The following is a 22,650-nucleotide window of genomic DNA, read 5'->3' on the forward strand; positions in this document are numbered from 1 at the left end:
ATTTAGTCGCATATGCGAGTGATTTACTCGCAATGTAGAGGGTTGTAGTGAAATGCTGTGATGTTCTCGACATGGAGCTGCTCCACAGTCGACCCTGAACATTTAATAAAACTAAACTGCAAAAATGGCTCATTCAGATGATCCTGATGTTTATGATGTCACATGAGCTCATTAACATATCTCCGCCCACATATGCATATCGTCACCTATTGGCTCGCCCTGAGCCAGTCAAAACATCATTTACATACATCATCATTTACATACATGAGTCTTAAAGGCGCAGTAGCAGAAACAGCTTCTTTAAAGGGGTCATATGATGCGATTTCAAGTTTTCCTTTCTCTTTGGAGTGTTACAAGCTGATTGTGCATAGATAAGATCCCTGAAGTTGCAAAGACTAAAGTCTCAAAACCAAAGACATATTCTTTATCAAAGTTAAGACTCTGCCACGCCCCCCTAAAACGGCTCATTCTAACACGCCCCCACATATCTACCCCACTATGTGGAAATATTTGCATAATCCCGCCGCAAATGTGCACGCAAAGAAAGAAGGCATGGTGTCAGTAACAAAACGACGTGTTTGAGAGAGGCGGGGCATAGAGGACTTACAATAATGTACAGTATTCGAAAAATAATGTGTTTTTTGAACATTAAAGCATGTCAACATATTCTGTTACACCAAATACACCAAATAATGATCTTTAAAAAAGCATCATATGACCCCTTTAAGTTTCGCTAGACTTCACACTCCATTCACTCCTACTCATGTCAGTGCAGCAGACCTGAAACACAAACACTGATGAATAAGTTTCTTTTTAATTGTCATGAAAGCAGTGAGTGTTTTTGCTGTTCTCATTATTCTCAACAGGGATTTTCCTTCAAATCAGTATAATTTAAAGGCAAAAATAATACCATGATGTATTAATACTTATATAAATATTAATTGCATATAGATTTAAATTTTTTAAATAATTTAATAATTTAATAATATAATTGATTTTTATTATAATTTATTGTTGTTGTTGTTGTTGTTGTTATTATTATCATCATAATTATTTTAGTTATATTAATTTATTTTTATAAACGATAGTTGTTGTTGTTATAAATAAAATAAATAAATAGTTTATTTGTGTTTGTTTATTTTAAAGTAATTTATCAATATTATTATTTTGTTATATTTATTTTATAACAATACTTGCTGTTAATATTATAAATAAATACAATAAAATAAATTGATTTGTATAATAATTATAATAATAGTCAAATAATAATAATAACAACAACAATTATAATAATAAATTATTATTATTATTATTATTTGATTTTGATTTTTTTTTACGTTTGGCTGCTGTAAAAAAAAAAGTCGTCCTACATTTAAAAACACTTGTTGATATCACGTTCGAGTCCATGAGTTCGCCTACCAATGTATGAGAGGAACACAGCTTTCACTCTCAACCAAACTAACATTACTAGCCAATCAAACATTTTTGCTCTTATAAACACGAGACGCGCATTAGCTGATGAATGGAAAAGAAGCCTGGGTCTCGAGCTCGACACATTGAAAAAGCTGCGAGGTGCAATGGTCAAAGATTTCCATCTAGCGTCATATTTACATAGAAAAGCTATTTAAAAAGCAGCGGAGCTTTGTAAACAGCTCAGAGTAATCACGTCATCTCCATAAGAACGATATGATTGCCAGAACGAATTTGCCTGTATTTTTGAAAAGGTCCTGTTCACACATGATCTCTTCATGGTAATTTACCAGTAAAGACTGTATGTGTAAAAGGGGCTAAACTCTTCCTCTGCATATGCGGTGAGTTTGGGTTGCTTAACGTTCATCTGGGAAAACTCACTTGATTTGTAACGTAAATCATTTAAACCTATGCCAACACAAAGGGGCTAAACTCTTCCTCTGCATATGCGGTGAGTTTGGGTTGCTTAACGTTCATTTGGGAAAACTCACTTGATTTGTAAATTATTTAAACCTATGCCAACACAGGAGAATACAACATATTTCTAAATATGCGATGTGTTGTACATCACGATTTCAAAATAAACGTTTCTGACTTTGCATGTGGCCAAATATTAAAATTAAATGGATTTAAACGTCGTTGAAATACATGAAACATCACCAGGCTGTTGTCTCCCTCTGCAGATATTTGTTATAATATAGGCATATTACAATATGTATTTAACAGTGTTGTTCAATAAAACCATGTACTTGGTTTTGATACTTTATTTGAGGCCAATTATTATTGCCTCATTGTTACTTTATATAGAAGTATTAAAACATTGTCTCGTTCTAGTGAACCAAATATCTGCATTTTCTCTCACCTTGTGAGCTAAGTGTATTGTCACACCGCCCCCGCAACCCCCAACCCCCGGATAAAAGTTCAGGCTCAGGATTTTTGTTTGCTTTAACCCCTGATTATTTCATTATATTTATTTTAGAATAATACTTGTTGTTAATATTATAAATAAACACAATAAACAGTTTATTTGTATAATAATATTAATAATTATGATTATTATTATTTATAGTTTTATTTTTATTTTATTTTAAAATAATTTATAATATTATTATTTTGTTATTTATTTTAGAATAATAGTTGTTATTGTTATTGTTATTATTATTATTATTATTATTATTGTTGTTGTTGTTGTTGTTGTTGTTATTATACATTATATTTCTTTTCTTTCTTAAAAATTTGGGGTGAATGTTTTACTGAAATATGTTCTTGACAGGTTTCATGAAATTTGATTTCTTAGAAAAAGTCAATTTCTTAGAAAAGAATACAGCAGAAGTGAGCCTCTTACAAGTGTTAGCAACAAAAGTGTTCAGCAGTCTACAGTTTTACAGTGTTGTATGTCTCAGCAAACCAGACAGATACAAAACCGCAAGAAGATGCAGTACAAGAGAAAGACTGAAACAGACAGAGGGAGAGAGACATCAGACATGGACAGAGGACAGTAACGCAGAAGGCAAGAGGAGCAGGGACAGGACAGAGAGGTAGAAGTGAGGACAAAGAGAGACATACAGGCCTGATAAGTGAGAAAGAGATGAGAGGGAACAAAGATAGTGGATGAGAGGATTAAACCCTGCTGCTGTTAGTAATGGACGAGCCTGTAGATCGTGCAGCAGCAGATGGCTGGCCTGTGCTCTCTGGAGGTTATGTAACCAGACAAACCCCCTCTCATCCCGCACTAAAATCTCTCTTTCCTGCTTTTTCTTGCCTTGCTGAGCTGCATGTGAGCGCAAACCCTCCGCACACCATGTGCAACATAAAGCTGAACTGCCAAATCAGCATTTGGTCAGCAAAACTCTATGCTTTATATGAAGAAGTATAATGATTTCTTGACACTCAGTTTAAAGATTCAGTTCGACCAATTAATTTATAGTCAGGGCGAAACTCTCAAAACCTGTCAGGAATTTCAAGAAGCTGTATTTTGTCATAGTCGTATTTGATCGTATTGACTCCAGATATGAATATCAATATGAAACATGAAATACAACTTTGATAGTTTATGAACTTTTATATATGATAAACATTTGTTGTGCTGCTTTTTATTTAAGCTGATTTAAATATACACGTGCTGTATACATCACTGACAACAATAGGGTAATGTAATAGTTGAAATAGTTGTAATGGTCAGACTTAGCCATGAAAGTAATATCAACATGAGAAAACATGGATTTAGCCTATTTATTGAAATTTGGCAGTAATTCGTCATGCAAATATTAAAATGAGAATAAAATGGATTTATTTATTAAAAGTTGGCCATAATTAGTCATTAAAATATCAAAATGTGTAAAAAAAGGATTTATTTATTAAACGTTGACAATAATTAGTAATGAAAATATCAAAATGAGAAAAAAAAAGGATTTATTTATTGAACATTGGTCATAATTAGTCATGAAAATCTCAAAATGAAGGAAAAAAAAATATTTATTTATTAAATGTTGGCTAATTAGTAATGAAAATATCAAAATGAAGGAAAAAAAAAAATTTATTTATTAAATGTTGGCTAATTAGTAATGAAAATATCAAAATGAGAAAAAATGGATTGATTTGTTTATTTTTAATTGTATTTGTGCTGATGTGTCACCTGGACATGTTTTTGTGATATTCGTCCAGTAAATTGGTAGTCAAGTCAAGTCACCATTATTTATATAGTGCTTTTTACAATGCAGATTGTGTAAAAGCAACTTGAAACAGGGAAATAGCGTGTCAAAATAGTGTTCCGTTCTCCTCTGGCCAAACGAAACCAGCGGTTTAATTCTAGGCTGCAACAAAGACTGTAGATTTGTAGGTATATAGTAAGTTGTAGATAGACAGACTATTGCTTGGTTCTTTTGAATCAGTTTAATGAGCAAAGGTCAGAGGTCAATCTAGATGAGCACCTGCACTCGTAGACGTTCTACAATCACGATTAAATGTGATTAATTACAGTTGATGTAAGTGCTTTTATATTAATTTAATCACTCACTCTTCATTGACTGGTCTTGAGTGGGAACATCACCATTATTGATGTAGCTTGAGTAAGTGGAGTGTGTGAGGTGAAATATATCCTGGATTTGAAACCATGAAATAGTAACCTTATTTCATCACACCAATCTTTAAGCTGCCTGTGAAACCAAATCCAGTGGATAAAAAAACTAACTTTGAATACAGCATCTCAACCATGATATCAGAAACTGAAAAATTTAGTTTTTGCATGATGCTTCATCCATACCACTAGGTGTCAGTATAAGAAAGAGCTGGTACAAAAACCAATGCATGCTTACAGAACATAGGCAAAACTCCATAAATGTACCTATATATATATATATATATATATATATATGCAATTCACTACAGTTTCCAGCTGAAGTGAACACTAGTAGCAGTAAAACACCAACAACTTTTATTCCTTTCACACAAATTATGATTACAGAAGCAGATTATTGATTAATAAAAACTTATTTAACACTTAACACACTTTTTGCATCATGTATAATTTGCAAACTAATACAGTTTGCATGACGCATCCAGCTCCATATGTACAGCTTTTCTGATATAGTAAACTTGCTGAGTAGCGCACCCGGTACAGCATCACTCGTGATACGAAACGCTTTGTTATGAGTCCCAAAAACACAAGTCACAATAAAAGAGCTAAAAGACTTGTAGAAGCAAGATGAACTGGCATGTTTGCCTCAACATATGCATTTTATCTCATGTTTGTGTTTGTTAACACTATCGGTTAGAGTTGGAGTTAGAGTTGGGTTTATCTTATTTTCATAAGCAATTGAGCATCAACGTTTTAGCATCACTTACCGGACATTTCATTCCTGAACTGCAGTGATACACACAACAACTAACGTAAGAAAGCATTTCCAGATTCATGTTCATCTGTTTCTGATAAAACTGAATGCTCTTTTAGCGCCACTCCCTGGACATTTCACTTTGAAAGTGTTGCGAAGTGTGCAAAAATCCACGTAATATTGTTTTGCCAAAAATCTAGCGTAGCGTTAGTTCTGGCAGGTCACGTTAGTCAAGCTTGCATCAGCTGACTTTCAGCTGATCCCCATCAACCTATGGGAATACGACACCTATCTAAGCATTCATATATAAGGTCCCTCAGTATTATCAGCAGTTTTCGCATTGCTCAATAGCTAATTACCCTTCTCCATCCCCAGCTCCTCCTCTGTCAGTCAGGATTCAGCCTTCTGATTCTCCTTTGAAACAGATTAATTCTAAAATGTGTACATAACATTATTGAACTTTAACGATATCTGCAATACATTTATGTTGGTTCTGTTCTGTTTACCCTGGGGTGTTATTGCTGCTCTCCCTGCTCTCATCAGTGCTAGGCTGCATGGATGCGTAGGGAGTTCTTGCCCAGAACGGAACCATACCGCCAATCCAAACTGTATGCTAATTGTCAATCATCTTTGACGATAGTGGTCCTGACAGAAATGTTGTCTGGGCTTCTAAATACTTAACATATCTTTAAAACAGTGTTACACATTGAAAGGACTGTTCACATCAAAAGAAACATCAAACAACATTCTTTGTGGGTGGCTCCTGAACAGAAAATACTACCAAGTGGACCAGATTTTATGCTCGATGTCGAAAGTTTGGCTAGCATATTTACACAAATGCTTACACTGCTTTATGGATTACGCTGATCTTACAGGTGAACCTTGCAGATGTGTTTGTGTTTGTACACTCTTTTACACACCTACAGGCATTGGTGTGACTGTGTCCATGTTCACAAGAGCCTAACAAATCTATGGCTAATTGAAACGGCTGTTTCTTGCACACACTCACAGTGGCCATCAGATCCCAGAGTTTGTTTGGACCGTGTGTTAAACTCCTGCTGATAAGTCAAGCCTTACCTTGCTTTTGTTCTGCACTCTTCCTTCAGTTTCCTCCGCCTTCCTCCCATCTCCTCCATATGCAGTCGTGACAGGTGGGACATGAGGAATAAGATGAGACGTTTGCCTTTTGGAAACCCTCTTTCACCCCCATATGCGGCACAGAGTGTCTCATCCTCATTATGTTGCAGGAAAGAAGGGACCTACCTAATATAGCCGTGAGGTGGACTGACGTATTTGACAGGATTTAAAGCCATCATAGTGTGCATATGTTTTAACCCTCTACAGACTGCAGTAATGGCAAATCAAATACGTTTTTATTTTTATTTTAATGAATAGTTATTTGTAGTGTTTTATTTATAAAACTGGACAGTTTTTGAACTTTTAAACAATTCATTCATTTAATCAAATTTTTTTTACATTTTGTCAGGGATTTAGGCATTTAATTTTAAATCTCAGAGGTAGCGTTAACCGAAAATTTTCTGTCATTGACGGAAAAATCTGAAGGCCGTCTGTCACTTTGACGGACACTGAGGGTGATCTATTGTAATTTATAACTGTAATTCCCACCCCTGTCCAGTTGGTGGCGAGTGCGCTCCAGTGTGGCAGCAGAACACGGGATCGTCAGCTCCAGAACAAAAATAAAACTGCCACGAGTCTTTTATGCCTTTGATTGCGCACAGGCGAGTATCCACTAGTAGTAAAGCGAAAGAGATGATCAGTTCACGTGCGCTGCCGCTTCGCTTGAACTGAGGTGTCTACAGCGATCTATCACGCCACATTACAGAGCGCCAAAATGGTATTTATTGCTTGAATTTCCTAATAAAATGGACAGAATTTGAAATCTGAGACTTTGTTTCATATCAAAAGTAACAAAGCACAAAACTTAGCCTATTGCGATTTACTGGATGGGAGGCGCTATAGCCTATGTACGGTTCATTCATCAACTGAAAACAGAATCGTTTGGGATTTAAGAATCGATATTGGTTCATAAAAATTAGAATCTATTAAAATCGAGAATATTTTTTTATTGTTTTTTTTTTACCCAGCACTAGCATATTTTGTTGTTTTTAGTTGCCTCTGCTGTCACTGCGGTGTTGAACATGAAAAGTGACGCACAGTCTCTGTTCATCTGTTCTCTTCATAAATAAATAAATGCATAAGCCTATATGCTCTTCCTGTAGGTTCATTATTAAAAATGAAAATGAGAACAAAATACAAGCAATTAAATGTGTTGTTATAATTAAAATGTGAAAATTAAAATGACGGTTAATAATAGATTATGACGGAATTTTTACAACCCTGTCCGTCAAAATCACGGACAATGTTAAAGTCTGATGCAACCTCTGATATATATGTGTGTGTGTGTGTGTGTGTGTGTGTGTGTGTATATATATATATATATATATATACAGTGGGTAAAATAAGTATTGAGCACATCACCATTTTCTCAGTAAATATATTTCTAAAGGTGCCGTTGACATGAAACTTTCACCAGATGTCGGTAACAATCCAAGTAATCCATACATACAAAGAAAACAATACAAATAAGTTTAGAAATTAAAGGGGTCATATGATGCGATTTCAAGTTTTCCTTTCTCTTTGGAGTGTTGCAAGCTGTTCGTGAATAGATAAGATCCCTAAAGTTGCAAAGACTAAAGTCTCAAACCCAAAGAGATATTCTTTTTTAAAAGTTAAGACCGGTCCACGCCTTCCTAAAACGCCTCGTTTAAACACGTTTCATATAAAAATAACATTTCCTCCACAATTACCAAGAAAAAGACAAAAGTGCATAAGAAAATTACTGAGTATGAACTGATAAAATGTTTACCGTGAATGTGATATAAGTCAGATAAAAGTGTCTGCCAAATGCATAAATGTTGACTAAAAACTAAAATTAATAAATGTTAAATAAAAAAATAAATATGTATTTATTTACTAAATAAATGTTAAACAAATGTTAAACTAAAATTAAAATAAAAACTAAAAGCAATATAAAAATACAAAATTAAAGCAAATTCTAAATATTAATAAATACTATAATAGTATATAAATAAATGCTCCTGATTTATGAAAAAATAAAAGAAGCAGGTTGCATTTAAAAAAAAAAGATTGATTACCTCCGAACATGTTCGTCTTTTATGTTTGCAGCCTGTTTCGTTCCTTGTCTCAACAATCAGGTGAAGTATGAGGTAATATTTAGTCACATTGAAACATAGCAACCATCCCATCAGCATTCACTCTGAGTTTGACACTTATTTTTGTTCTGGCTCATTTGCTGTATTATTAATGACAGACTCTTTCACTGCAAGTCGAAGAATATTTGATGAAGTAGTTGTCAGCTGTGTTCCTCCAGCAATATTGTCAGACTTCAAGCAATCTGTCAACTGATCAGCCGTATGTTACATTAGTCCTGTGGTTTCCCCATACCATATATCTGCTGGAGATCAGAGTGCCCTGTGTTTCTGCGTGATAATTGATCCAGGAAAGGTAAAGTTGACATAAACCAATTTTTATGGTTCACACTCAATAATACTCAAGTTACCATAAACTCTACACCAATAGACTGTACATTCTCAGTTAAAGGGGTCATATGATGCAATTTCATTTTTTCCTTTCTCTTTGGAGTGTTACAAGCTGTTCGTGAATAGATAAGATCCCTAAAGTTGCAAAGACTAAAGTCTCAAACCCAAAGAGATATTCTTTTTTAAAAGTTAAGACCGGTCCACGCCTTCCTAAAACGCCTCGTTTAAACACGACCCCACATGTCTATGTCACTGTGTGGGGAGATTTGCATAACACCACCCAAATGTTCACGCAAAGAAAGAAGGCGTAACTTTATTCTCGCTGTTGCCGCCACCGCCATGTTGTGAAGACGCTGTGTTTCGTTGCGAAAGCGAAAATACTTTGTTTGGCCTTCCAAAAGAGGACACGACTAGAAATCAGTGGTTAAGTTGTATTTACAACACTGTTACTAGAAACTAGAAACTAGTCGCATGCATTGCTCAGGTGTGATTTTGGCCCATTCTTCCACACAAACAGCCTTCAAATCTTGAAGGTTCCGTGGGCCTCTTCTATGAACTCTGATCTTTAGTTCTTTCCTAGATTTTCTATTGGATTCAGGTCAGGTGATTGGCTGGGCCATTCTAGCAGCTTTACTTTCTTTCTCTGAGACCAATTGAGAGTTTCCTTGGCTGTGTTTGGGATCATTGTCTCGCTGGAATGTCCTCATTTCATCTTCATCATCCATCCTGGTAGATGGCAGCAGATATTTATCAAGAATGTCTTGGTACATTTTTCCATTCATCCTCCTTCAATTATATGAATTTTGCCAGTGCCACACCATGACACCATTTGACCTCCAAGCCTGGTGTGTATTTTGGCATCCAAAGAGCTTAATTTTGATCTCATCGGACCAGACTATATTCTCCCAGTATTTCACAGGCTTGTCTAAATGTTGTGCAGCAAACTTTAAACGAGCTTCAACATGCTTTTTCTTCAGCAATAGAGACTTGCGTGGTGAGCGTGCATACGGGCCACGGCGGTTGAGTGCATTACTTATTACATTTAGTACGTTTAGAATGAAAAGACGATATCGTTCACTGGTGTGGATGCTAATATTGTTATCTTTATAGTTATCGTTCTTGGTGTGAACGGGGCTATAAACTCACCAGTGAAAGGGTTAACTGTACTGTTGTACTAACAAAACCACTAACAGATGCCATATTTAATTTGATGTAAGTGTTCAGTATGTTGAACCGCTGTGTACGTGGGTATATAAGCATCTATATCGCAACCTTGAACTGTGAGAGGACGAAAAAACAACCCAAAATGAGGATGAAAACAACACAGGGCACCTACGTGCCTATGCAGAAGAGCTTCGGCTTCAACACGGAACGCTTTGATCAGGGAAGTCGCGCTTTGATCCGTCACGCTGGGTTGGTGTCTGACAGTTGTTTGTGTGGCGTGTGGGACGGATCCGCTGTTCTCCTTTTGTTCTTGGATGCAGGTCAGAGTAAACAAGTAAACAAATAAACAGTATTAACTCTGTAACGGCGTTAGCTCCATCCCGTCGAGGGCCCGGGGGAGACGCAGCAGTTACTCTGGAGAAAGTGTGGTAGGCGAATCGATATGTTTCTAAGCGAAATGTGCTGAGACATCTTTTCATCGCTGTCCTGCTCCACCGCCTCGGGCGCTGCTGTGGTTCCTCTGGCTCTAACGAAGGCGGAGGGAGATTTCGGTGGCGCTGTCCCGGGCGAAAACCCTCAAGGCTGGGGGTTGAAAGGAGCCCGTGATCAGAGGGTTTGGGGACAGTCGGGACAGACTGATGGCTGTTGTAATTGGCCGCTCGGCGCGGTTAACATGGAGGAGGGTGAGAGCGGGCTCTCAGGGGACCAGTGGAGAACAGGCTAACTGGCAGGTGGCTGCTGGGAAAGGTCACAAAAGGTCAACTTGGTTTCCATGGGTGGCCAAATACAAAAAAACAGCATGTTAGATGTTGTTTTGCGTTTTCATGTCTAAAACCGTGGTTTGATGGATCGGCGGCGTGTCCGTGTTTGTCTCGCTGATTAGCTCGCTTGTTAGCATGGAGTTTGCATACAATTGCAGACGATTGTGATCACGTCTGTCAAACTCAAAAGGACTGCTTTAAAAACAGACTTTTGAAAATCAGCCCCTCCGCTGTCGCTCTTAAATCTCACTCCCCGTCCTGACAGCATGTCGAAGTTTGGTTTGACTTCAAATCCATTTTTGAATCTGAATGATATTGCAAAGAAGTTTTCAGCATTTTGGTGGAGATCTAGATTATCAGTGGAGAAAGTCTACAGTTTACATTTCTTAAATTTGTCGTGCATAGCTGTAATACAGCTTCTGCAGACATTGAATATAAAGCATAAGCCATATGACAACACTTTGATACTTTTAATTTTGTTTTTATTATGTTATTATAGGTAATTAAAACTGAAACTAAAACTAAAATTAAAACCATTTTCATTATAAAATAAACATTAACTGAAAAAAAAAAAAAAAAAAAAATTATTCCAGCTCTGCAGCATTTGAAATAAAAATGTAATAAAAACTAAATAATAATAATAATAATAATAATAAAAACAATAAATAAAATAAATATTAAATAATAAAAACAAAAACTACTTAAATTTGACTAAAACAACTAAACTAGTAAAACTTAATTTAAATTTAAATAAAAATAAAAACTGACCCAAAGTATTAATAAAAACTATAACATCTCAATGATACTAAAATAACACTGGATTTACCCTGTGTCTGATTTAAACCACTGATTAAATGATTTGTTTGTCAAAAAAGCCCCATTTGTCCTTTTGCATGCTTTTAAAACTTTCTGTAAAAACATACATAGGCAAATATCGCTGTTTATTATATGTATGTATATGTATTTAAGTATTTTGGTGCAAATCAGTGTTATTTTAGTATCATTTATATACTATTATAGTTTTTATTGATATTTTATTTGAATACACTTTTTTTATATTTTCAATTTTCATTTTAATTTAGTTTTTGTTTTTAAGTCTCACTATTTGGTTTTATTTTTCTTTTCCAGTTGTAGTTGAGTTTGTTTTTATATTTTCAATTAGTAATTTTAGTCTTAAAATAATTTATCTTAATTTAGTTGGCTAGGCAACATTTCTAATTTTTGTTTCATTTACATTTTTCATTTAATTGAATTGTATTTATTTATATTTTATTTTATTTCAGCTTTAGTTACCAAAAATATTAAAATAAGGGATATTATTTAAACTGATTGAATATTATTATTTTTTTGTTTTCTTTTAGAGAAAAGATGTATTCCAGGTCATTGAAGAATCCCTGGTTAAATTCTATCGAAGAGCATCTTAATACTGGATGTTGTTTGGGGGTTGATTTGGTTTGGTTTGGATGTGTTGGGTGAGAACGAACGGAGCAGAATCTCATTCACTGTTTCCTGCTCAAACACACTCGTCTCATCCAGCCTCTCGACTCTCTCTCTGGGCTTTGGGATTGTGTGTTTGCTGTCGTTCTCTCAGGACTCAAATCTTTACATCGTCCCGTCCCGTGTGTGTCTGATCGAGAGAGAGCGAGGTCACGTGACGCTGAACTGTCTGGAAGAACCAGAGGACGATGCTTTCTGTGAATGACTGCGATATGAAGAGCTGAAACCTGTCAGATATACTGTCAAACCAGGAAAAGTCATGGGTCACCTGGGATATTTCACCCCCAAATCAAAAGAAAAAAAAAAGCAGTGAATGTATATTTTGTGATGAGAAGTTATCTATTTTAAATAAAAAAAAATTTATTTTATATATTATTAGCATACTTTTTTTTATTTCAGTTTACAAATGTAGTTACATTTAGTTTGGGGTCAGTAAGACATTTTTTTGGAAAGAAAGGATTTTTAATGAACATTAAATTGACCAAAAGTGACAATAAAGACATTTATAATTCATATAATTCATGTTTTTTTGTACTTTCTATAAAAACAACTGTTTTCAGCATTGATAATAATCAGAAATGTTTTCGAGCGGCAAATGAGCATATCAGAATATGCTGAAAATTCAGCAGCAGTAAATTATATTTTACAATATGTTCACATAGAAAACAATTATTTTAAGTTGTAAAACTATTTCACAATATTTCTGTCTTATAAATGCATGCAATGAGCAGAAGAGACTTTAAAAGGTTCAAATAAATACATAAATCTAATTTAATTATTACATTTAATTTAAGAAATTATTTTGATCGAATGATTCTTAATAACGATAAAGAAAGTTCTGAAATATTTAGCCTTTTTTGTTTAGCCTGTTGTAATATGAAACAAAAATAATTCTTATTACATGTGGGAAAAAATAGGACTGTTTTCATTAAAGTATTGCAGGAATGATCATGAAATTATTACTATTGTGTTATTTTGCATTACATTATTGAATGTATTTAATTGTCATGCACTGTAAAATAACAAACAAACAAACAAACAAACAAAAAACTGAGATGTACTGACATTTTAATGTTATCCAGTAAATTTCCATTAACCCTAAAACATAATTCAGTGTTCACAATTTAAAATACAGGTTGTCGCAATACAAAAATAACTTTGTGTTGTGTAGGATTTTGACGGTTCAGATTTTATAACAATGTGACCATGCTATAGCTGCCTGATGTAGCTTAACATCCGTTTATTTAGGCCTAATTCAGTGTCTTCTTCCACGGGGTTTTGCGGTGCTGAAGTCATGTGATGGTGTTTGCTGTCGGTGGAGGTTTGGGGGGTTTCTGGGTTCCTCTGAGATTTCAGAAACACGTCTTTCTCAGGTGTTGGTTGTGCGAGCGAAAGCCCGAGGCTCCGCAAACCAAGCGCACACATCCTTGGGCTCCGTCTTTCACAGCTCCGGCTGTACGCTTATGAAATATCACGAAATTCATACACCGAGACCTGTGCCCAAATTGATATTTTGGATTTCAGTAGACCAATGATTAGAAATTAATGTGATATGTTTCTTTCAGCAAAAATATGTGGTTTTTAGTTTTTCATGGAATATGTGAAAAGTCGCACCGCATGACAGCTTCAGGGTTCAGCTCAGAGAAACGAAACAAAGATGAAATTATCATGTACCTTTTTTTCTGAGCCAAAATGTGTGTAATGCAACTGTGTTAGTTTCATTCCTCATAGTTTTCATATGGATTTATTTATTCATTTGTCTAAATGTCAACCATCCATGTACTCATGGAAAAATTGCACTTGGAATTTCTTTTTGGTAAAATACAAAACTTATTTATCTTTTTTATAAAATGTAAATGATATAAATGTACGTAATTTATAATTTAGTTGTTTAATTTATTTGTATAATGTATTTTTCTACAATATAACAATTATTTATGCATTTTATACAATTGTTCTATAAAATGCTATACATTTTACATAATTTATATATACATTATTATTTAGAATTATATATATTTTTTCTATAATATAAAAATGTAAACTTTTATTACTTTTTTATAACATTACATTTTTATAAATGTTACTTATTATAAATATATATTTTGTATAATATAAATGTAAATCATTTTATAAAATTTTTTATAAAATATTTCTACATTTCACATAATTTATAATCATGTAATTGTATAATGTATTTTTCTATAATATAAAAATAAAAAAAACATTTTTATTAATATTTTAAGAAAATTAAATTTTTGTAAATTTTACATTATACAATTTAAATGATAAATGATGTATTTTTGAATAATATACAAATGTAAATCATTTTTGATATACATTTTTGTTAAAAATTTTACATAATTTATAACTATTTAATTGTATAATATACATGTTTTTGTATAAAAATTTTAATAAATTAGATTTTTTAAAAATAAACTTACATACAAAACGTTTATCCACTTTACATAACTTATAAAAATTTAATTGTGTAAAATATTTGTTTGGTATACTATAAAAAAAAAAATATATATATATATATATATATATATACAGTATATAAGGGTGCCAAGATGTGATTGTGGCCCTCTGTACACTGCTCTAATTGAAGCAAAAATATATATTTTTTCCCTTCCCAAAATCTGAGTTTATGCTGTGAATCCATTTAAATCAATAGTGATCCCCAGAGCCTCGTTTTCATTCAAATCACACTGAATATGGAGTCCACATCTAAGGCTTATGGATGGTCATCTGTTGAAACCTTGACTGCATTTCACAGCTCATCCTGCCTAAAATCGATCCTGCAGCTGTTTCGACAGCGGCCCACATTCATAAGCAGGCAGAGACGTACAGCACAGCGTTTGTTTGAATTCAGCTCACCATTTCATGATCCCGCCACTGGAAAATTGCTTTTTATACATGACATGCAAAAAAAACAGCTTTGCAATTCCTGATGAAAACATTGTCTTTGATCATCGTGAAAGAATATGGTGAAAAACACAGGATGACTCTGGTTCTGGTTTAAGTAAAGCATACCTAGTACTTGAGGCGAAAACTCAGCAGGAGCGAGACTTGGAGAAGAAAGGGCAATCAATACGCTTTGAAGTTAATGAATCGAGAGGAGTAAAAGGCTACACTTAGAAATATGGCGGGAACCAACTTTTAGGGGCTTCATTTTGATTTGCTTATTAACCGTGAAATTTGGCATTTGTATTCTGACAAATGAAACCGGAGAGCTTCAGAATTCAATGATGTCGATGAGTGGCGCTCTGTCACCGCCGGGAATAGAAACCTCACACCGGCACTTTAATCTGGATCCAACTATCCAGCCTGGTCTCATGTTTATATGTAGGTATTAATACATAACATTAACAAGCACAAAACAAAAATTTTTGTAAGTTTTTATTGATGCTAAAACGTACAATTTAGACGTATTTCAACATTTAAAATGTTCAAATAGCTATGTATTTTTAGCTAAAAAAACTTATAAATATTTACGTAATTTTATATCATTAAGATATTCGTATCAATGCATTTTTATCATTTTATCAATAAGCTATTTAGATTTTTAGACCCCTTAACCTACCCCCAAACCTGCAGGCGAGAGCCAATGAGCGTTCGATTATCCTGCCGTTAATCCTGTCGTTTGAAGCGGCAACATTTGAATTTGTAAAAAGCGCGTCAGAGCGCGGGCTTTGCTGTTTACGGTCACTGGACTCGCTGCTCGGGATGAAGATCACCGAATAAAGGCTTGGATTTGGGTCAGTTCCTCGCAGTCGTATGGAATCTGAAGATTTGGATTACAGCGCGCGAATAAAATTGTTTCCGTTCGTAATTATGTTGAGTTTTTGGTGTATTTTATAGTTCTATTGTCAGTCACAGCATGTTGGAGAAAACGCCTTTTGTGGCCCATGGCAAACAAAGTAAACATTACATGACAAGTAAAGGTTAAATGATTGCATAAATATCATTTATTTTAAGGTTTAAAGTGAAATCTTGTTTAACATTATGTAGGCCTATTCTTGGAAACGAGCTGGCAGCAAAAATCACACTTATAATTTTAAGCAATTTAGATTTTTAGACCCCTTAACCTACCCTTAAACCTTAACCTACCCATTTTATAGCGAATATAAAAGGATATAAAACGCAATTGACCGAAATATGCAGGAAAATAACAATTTTAGTAACAATATAGCATTAAAATATTTTTATAGTCACTAATGAGAAAACGCCTTTTGTGGCCCACAATCAAAGTAAACATTACATGACAAGTAAAGGTTAAATGATTGCATAAATATCATTTATTTTAAGGTTTAAAGTGAAATCTTGTTTAACATTATGTAGGCCTATTCTTGGAAACGAGCTGGCAGCAGAAATCACACAACAAAATGAAATGTCATAATTTCATAAGTAAACAAATTAATAATGCAATTGAAAACACGCTAATTCATATGACAACTAAAAACTAATAAAATGAATGCCAATGCCGCGATATTCATAAGGATTAATTTTTAGGTGTCGTCAATAACGTTACGTCAGTTTTGTACGTTTAAATGCTGAAAATACGTCAGTATTGTACGTTTTAGTACCTGTAAAAACGTAAGTAAATGTACGTTTTATAGAACCACATTTTACGTAAAATACATACGAATTATCATGAGATCACGTTGAACTATCAGACGGAGCATTGCATTGTGCCTTAACATTCCTGGCAATATTGAAGTTTTGAAACGTTTTTGAAAATAATTTTCCACCTAATCAAATTCATGTGGTGCGACCAACAAAGTCATGTGCGCAACCATGTGCAGGAACGTTATGTTGTAGAAATAACCTCAGCAGACCATAAGAAATCCATTTGATTTACATTTAGTTTACATTTTTTAGTTAATAATAACCTCGATTCACAAATCCATATCTTGATTTAATTAAGTTTACAACATTTCTAATGTTTTATTCATCCCAATTTTGCCAAATTCCACTTTATACAATAAATTCAATTTTTATGACAGGATTTTGTGATTCCATATGCGTCTTCGGCATTGCATAAATCACAACGCACTATGAAGGATGATGTTTGTATCATGTTTGTTTAAAAACAAACAAACAAACAAACAAAACTTACAAACCTAAAAGATAAATGTTTTTAAAAAATCATAGGATCCTATGTATTCAAGTAAAAATTGTGCTGTTACTTTTTATTTGATGGTTGCACCACATGACATACTTAAAGCTGCAGTCCGTAACTTTTTTTGGTTAAAAATGATCCAAAATCAATATTTGAGCAAGTACATAACCAGCCAGTGTTCAAAACTATAGCCTTACTTGAGCCCGATTTACAATGGTCAGCTTATTTACATTTACATTTAGTCATTTAGCAGACGCTTTTATCCAAAGCGACTTACAAATGAGGACAATAAAAGCAGTCAAAACTAACAAAAGAGCAACAATATATAAGTGCAAATGACAAGTCTCGGTTAGCCTAACGCAGTACACGTAGCAAGCAAGCTTATAATAATGTTTTCTAATTTGAGTGGTACGGGTAGGTTTTCGTGGGAAATTCGAGCATGCTGCCGCGTCATTACGTCACGTCTGTAAACATAAAGAAGTTGTCCCGGCTACTAGGCTATCGCATGTGAGGATCCTGCAGGTGGCGGATCGTTTATAGCCTTTTCTCACAGGAGCCAGAATAATTAAATGTATAAATTTGATGGCGGATTGTAATCCAGAAAGGATTATGTGTTTATGAAACACATGTGAAAGAAATTAAATTATATTCCAGTTTTAAATGTACTTCTGATTACAGATAGCCTGGGATTAAACAAGATTTGTATTTTAAAGACAACCAGTTTTCTTAATATGAAATTCGAATGGTATGACAATTAGAGATTAGACTGTATACACTATACTCATAGTCACCAGTGCTGATGTTGTTAACATTAATCATTTGAGAATAAAGTATAACAATAATAATAATTTGAAAGGTTTGATGTGATATGAGCTAACCGATCTTTAGATTTAATCACCATTGGTAGCGAGATTTATGGTAAAGCTTTTTTCCTCAGTTGGTCAGAACAAACGTGGCAGACTTGTTACTTGTTCAGATGGCAATATACAGTGAAAATTTTTATTTGGGTCATATATTCCAAGACGTAGCTAGAATCTGTGATTGCGAAGTACAGTAAATATCCACACCGGTGTGGTGACTGCCTGCCACACATACTCTTCAGAACATTAGATTAATCCGCGCTGGAGCCGTGCTGGAGCACAACCCACGCAAGCAAGATAATTCTGCACACAGCTGCAATTCCAGGTTTTCAAACAGAGATGGCGACAAAGAGGCAAAATTTACGGACTGCAGCTTTAATCTGTCAGTAAATTAAAACAACTGTTGAAAATGTTGAACTTGAAAATGAAATCAAATTTATTTGTCATTACCTCAAATAGCTTGTGCTGTTTGTTGTTTTGTAAATAAGGACTTTGAGGACATGGAAAGCGTTTCGGCAGATGAGAGACCCAAGGCCGTGTTTCTGTAGTGAAGTGCACCTTATGCCGTGCCTCCAGCGGTGTCTGTTATTATAATCGTCCTCTTGGCCACCCGCTCCTTTAGTGAGCTCGGATGAAGGCCGATGATAGGAGTTCATGGAGTAGATGCTTTATCATTGTGATCTGACCTAACCAGTGGAGCTGATACCATCCCGGCAGTTTAAATCTACTACCAGATGGCCAGACAAAATGAAAAACTCAAAATATTAGGACTGGGAGTAAGTGATTGTGATAAAAGCCTCTCGGTCAGATTTTATCACATTGTCATTTAAATTATTATGGAAACCTGTTGTGAGAGAAGCACCAAGCCGCCAGTGCAATTCCTTTGGCTGTTTTGAACTCCTCTATTCAAAAGCTTCTTATGACTAACAAATCTCGTTTTTGTCAAATAACTTGTAAAAATGCAGCGTTGAGCTAGATATGATAAAACTATTATAAAATACTGTATATGTTTTCATGGTTAAGCATCCTTGAAGACTAGTCAATTCTAAGTATTTTGGTCTGAAATACTTCATCCTTAATGCAAAGCTAAGCTTTTAAAAAAGCAAGGACTTAATCTGAATCTTAGAAATCATATATGATAAGATTGTGCATTGCACTATAACGTTGAGAAAACATTTTTCTTGTGGACTGTATGTAGAAACAAACATACTGTACAGCATGACTAATGATTCACAAGCAAATGATTCTTTTGAGTCGTTTCTTCTAATTGTTCAAAAAGACTCACAAACAGTTCAAGAATCCTTCACTGAATGAACGCACTGAATCAGAATTAATATCTGACTCATTTTACTTAACCGTAAGCTTTTGTGCATATATATTTTATATATTTTGTGTTTTTATGACGTCTGGAATTATGGAGTGAAATCTGGCGTTTGAGATAAACCTACAATTAGTATGGACCATTATTTTCTCAATAATTTTTCAATAGCTTTTCCATAAAAATATGTAAAATGTTTCTATCAAAATAAGAATAGATTGTATGAATATATTTATTTATATTATATATTTTTAATCTTAATGAATATTTATTATTCATATATATATACAGTGGGAATTATTATGAACTTCTTGGGTTTTATGCACAAATATGTGCATATGGTAAATGAAACCCACTGTGTTTGAATTAAAGCAACAAAAAGTTTGTTGAACTTGAAGATTCCAGCAGCGACAGCTGTACTTTTAATATATTAAATGCAAGAAACATGGCAAAACATTAAACCCTTATAACGTAAAACACGGCTAAACACCTGCTCAGTCGTGCTACACAACTTCTAACAAGGGTTGATTAGCCTGATTTGTTTTCCATTTCACACAAAGTCGAACATTCATTGCATAAAACATAACACAAAAAGACGAAAAGCCTTCATCAGCATTCATTTCACTCCATTACCGTTCCCTGTTTCCCCCTCCGCTTTCAAAAGCCCCTTGATATGTTGGCTATTACCAAGCTAATTTGAGAAGGCTAGAGCGTGAATGTGAGAGAAGCCTAGCGTGCAATCGTGCCTTCAAATGAGTAAAACGCTCGACTGCAGTACCTCGCAGCTCCCTCAGTCAGCCCGGAGAGCCGAGCTTTGCCTTGCTCTGGGAAGAGCGATTTAGGATGAAACATTGGAAATTTAGCATGTGTAATCCATCACGCCAAGTGAAGTATTCAGAATTTCATTAGGCGGTTGATCAGTGGAGTCGTGACGGATGAGCCCTGAGGTGCTCTAGGTCATCGGGGGGTCTTTATTGTGTTGGCTTTCCTCTTGAGTGCAATCTGATCGGTTCACCTTGTCTAGCAAATAACAATTGAAGGGTTCAAACAAGCTAATATCACCCAGAGATATCACTATGATTCCCGCTGGTGCTGTATCAACACATTTGCTGATAAAGTGCAATTTCCTTTGATTGCTTTATGTTGGCTGTGGGTGCTAGCGAGATTAAATTTGATTTATATAAGATTACTGAGAGCCACTTCAGATCATCATATGTGACAGTCTCGCAGTCTTTTATGGGTTTCACACACACACACACACACACACACACACCACACACACACACACTCACACAAGCATTAGTTCTGCCGATTCTCAAGACTTGACGTACCCACTGGTCCCCGTTTTTTCTCCTCTTAAGAGGCTTTCAGAAGCATACACCTCATCAGGAGGAAGACGCGTCGAGAGAGTGTGTGCTAATTCACTGATGAGACAGGGCATGTTTCGCAAGACCCACTGGGAAATCACATCCAAACTCCACAGGCAAGAATTGGCAAGCCTGGGGGCATAGCCAGAATCTGATTTCACTGAGAGCTTGTGTTGCCAGTTCTCTCCAAAATAAGGCTCTATGGGAGCCAGCGGCGGTGATAGTGATGATGAAGTTTATGGTGATGAGAATGAGTTTGGCAATGTGGAATTTGGCAAAGTTAGCCTGCTAATGGTAGCCCAAGTTACAGTTGAGGTTTCTGTAGTTGTCAGTAGTGTTAGACTGTAATTATACATTTATTTTACACATTTACTTAAAATTCATGAAATCACAGTTGTGAGAAACAAAGTCGAAGTTGCGAGAAACAGTCTGACTTGTAAGAAATTAAGTCGCAATTGCAAGAAACAGAGGTCAAAATTACAAGAAACAAAGACAGTTGGGAGAAAAAAAAGTAAGCAACTTGTGAGAAAAAAGAAAAAACAAGCGACTTGAGAGAAACAACAATGCAACTGAGACTTGCGAGAAACAGGCAACTTATGAGAAACAAAGTTGCAGTTGCAAGTTGCAGTTGCAAGTTGCGAGTAACAAAGTTGCAAATGCAAGACATATATCCACTTTTGCCAGAAATTAAATAAATTAAACAAAAGTCGCCGTTGTGAGAAACAGAAATGTGAATATAATTAGTTTGCAAGTGATTGCAACTCCGTTCAACTGCGAGACTTAATGGTTCAGTTGTGTGATAAATAAATAGTAAATAGTTGCAATTACGAGAAATTAAGTTGCAATTACAAGAAAGCATGTCACAACTGCAATGTATAAAGTCTTAATTACAAAAAAAACAAAGTCGCAATTTAATGGTTAATATTTAGGACCTTTGAGATTTTAAAGTAATGATTATACATTTATTTCACACAGTATTGACACAAAATTCTAAACAATTCCTTTGAATTAAAGGTGCAGTAGGAGATCTTGGAAAATGCTAACTTTAGCCTGATAGCACTGAAAGCCAACGTCCCACCCTCCCTGCAATCGCCGTCCAAAGCCACGCCCCCTGAACGCATATAAAATATGCAGAGCTGGGGGGCGTGAGGACTGGAATTGAGAACCGCTGGCTACATCATGTGTCATTCACGGTGAGAAAACTTTAAAAGTACTACAATACCAGGAAGGAAGATCGGGTTGTTGATGTTTGCCTGCCATTCTCGCTCTGTCTGCACAGGTGTGCGTGAACGCGCTGGTGACATATCCTGTCTGCCCGAACCGGGTGCGTAGAGGTATGCTAATACATACGTTGACAGGCAGGTAGGAAAGCCAATTAAAACGCTCAGACTGAGCGTTTTGATTGGACAAACATTTCTTGGTCCTACGCCTTCCACAGTATATATAAATACAGATAAATACATTTAGACCACTTAACTTAATGCTTGCTATCGGGATGTGTAGAAACTTTCAACCAGCATAACAAAAATTTTTTCTGAAGACAATCACCTATTGCACCTTTAAGCTCCAGAACAAGTTCATCTCTTTGTTTTGATTCAGAAATTGTGAAACCACAGGTCTCAACTAGGGATATGCCGGTATCAAATTTTCATGTTGCGATTAATTGCTAATGCTTTT

The 22,650-nt window shown here is 35.0% G+C and overlaps 1 protein-coding gene across 4 annotated transcripts in view; it reads left to right on the top strand.

Moving 5' to 3' along the window:
• The window catches only part of LOC107707552 (serine/threonine-protein kinase BRSK2-like), a 228,694-nt gene that overhangs the window by 20,190 nt on the left and 185,854 nt on the right, over positions 1–22,650 (top strand). The gene's annotated exons all lie outside the window — the stretch shown is intronic.

The sequence above is a fragment of the Sinocyclocheilus rhinocerous genome, unplaced genomic scaffold, assembly GCF_001515625.1.
Source record: "Sinocyclocheilus rhinocerous isolate Xijiao unplaced genomic scaffold, SAMN03320098_v1.1 scaffold1376, whole genome shotgun sequence".
Lineage (NCBI taxonomy): Eukaryota > Metazoa > Chordata > Actinopteri > Cypriniformes > Cyprinidae > Sinocyclocheilus > Sinocyclocheilus rhinocerous.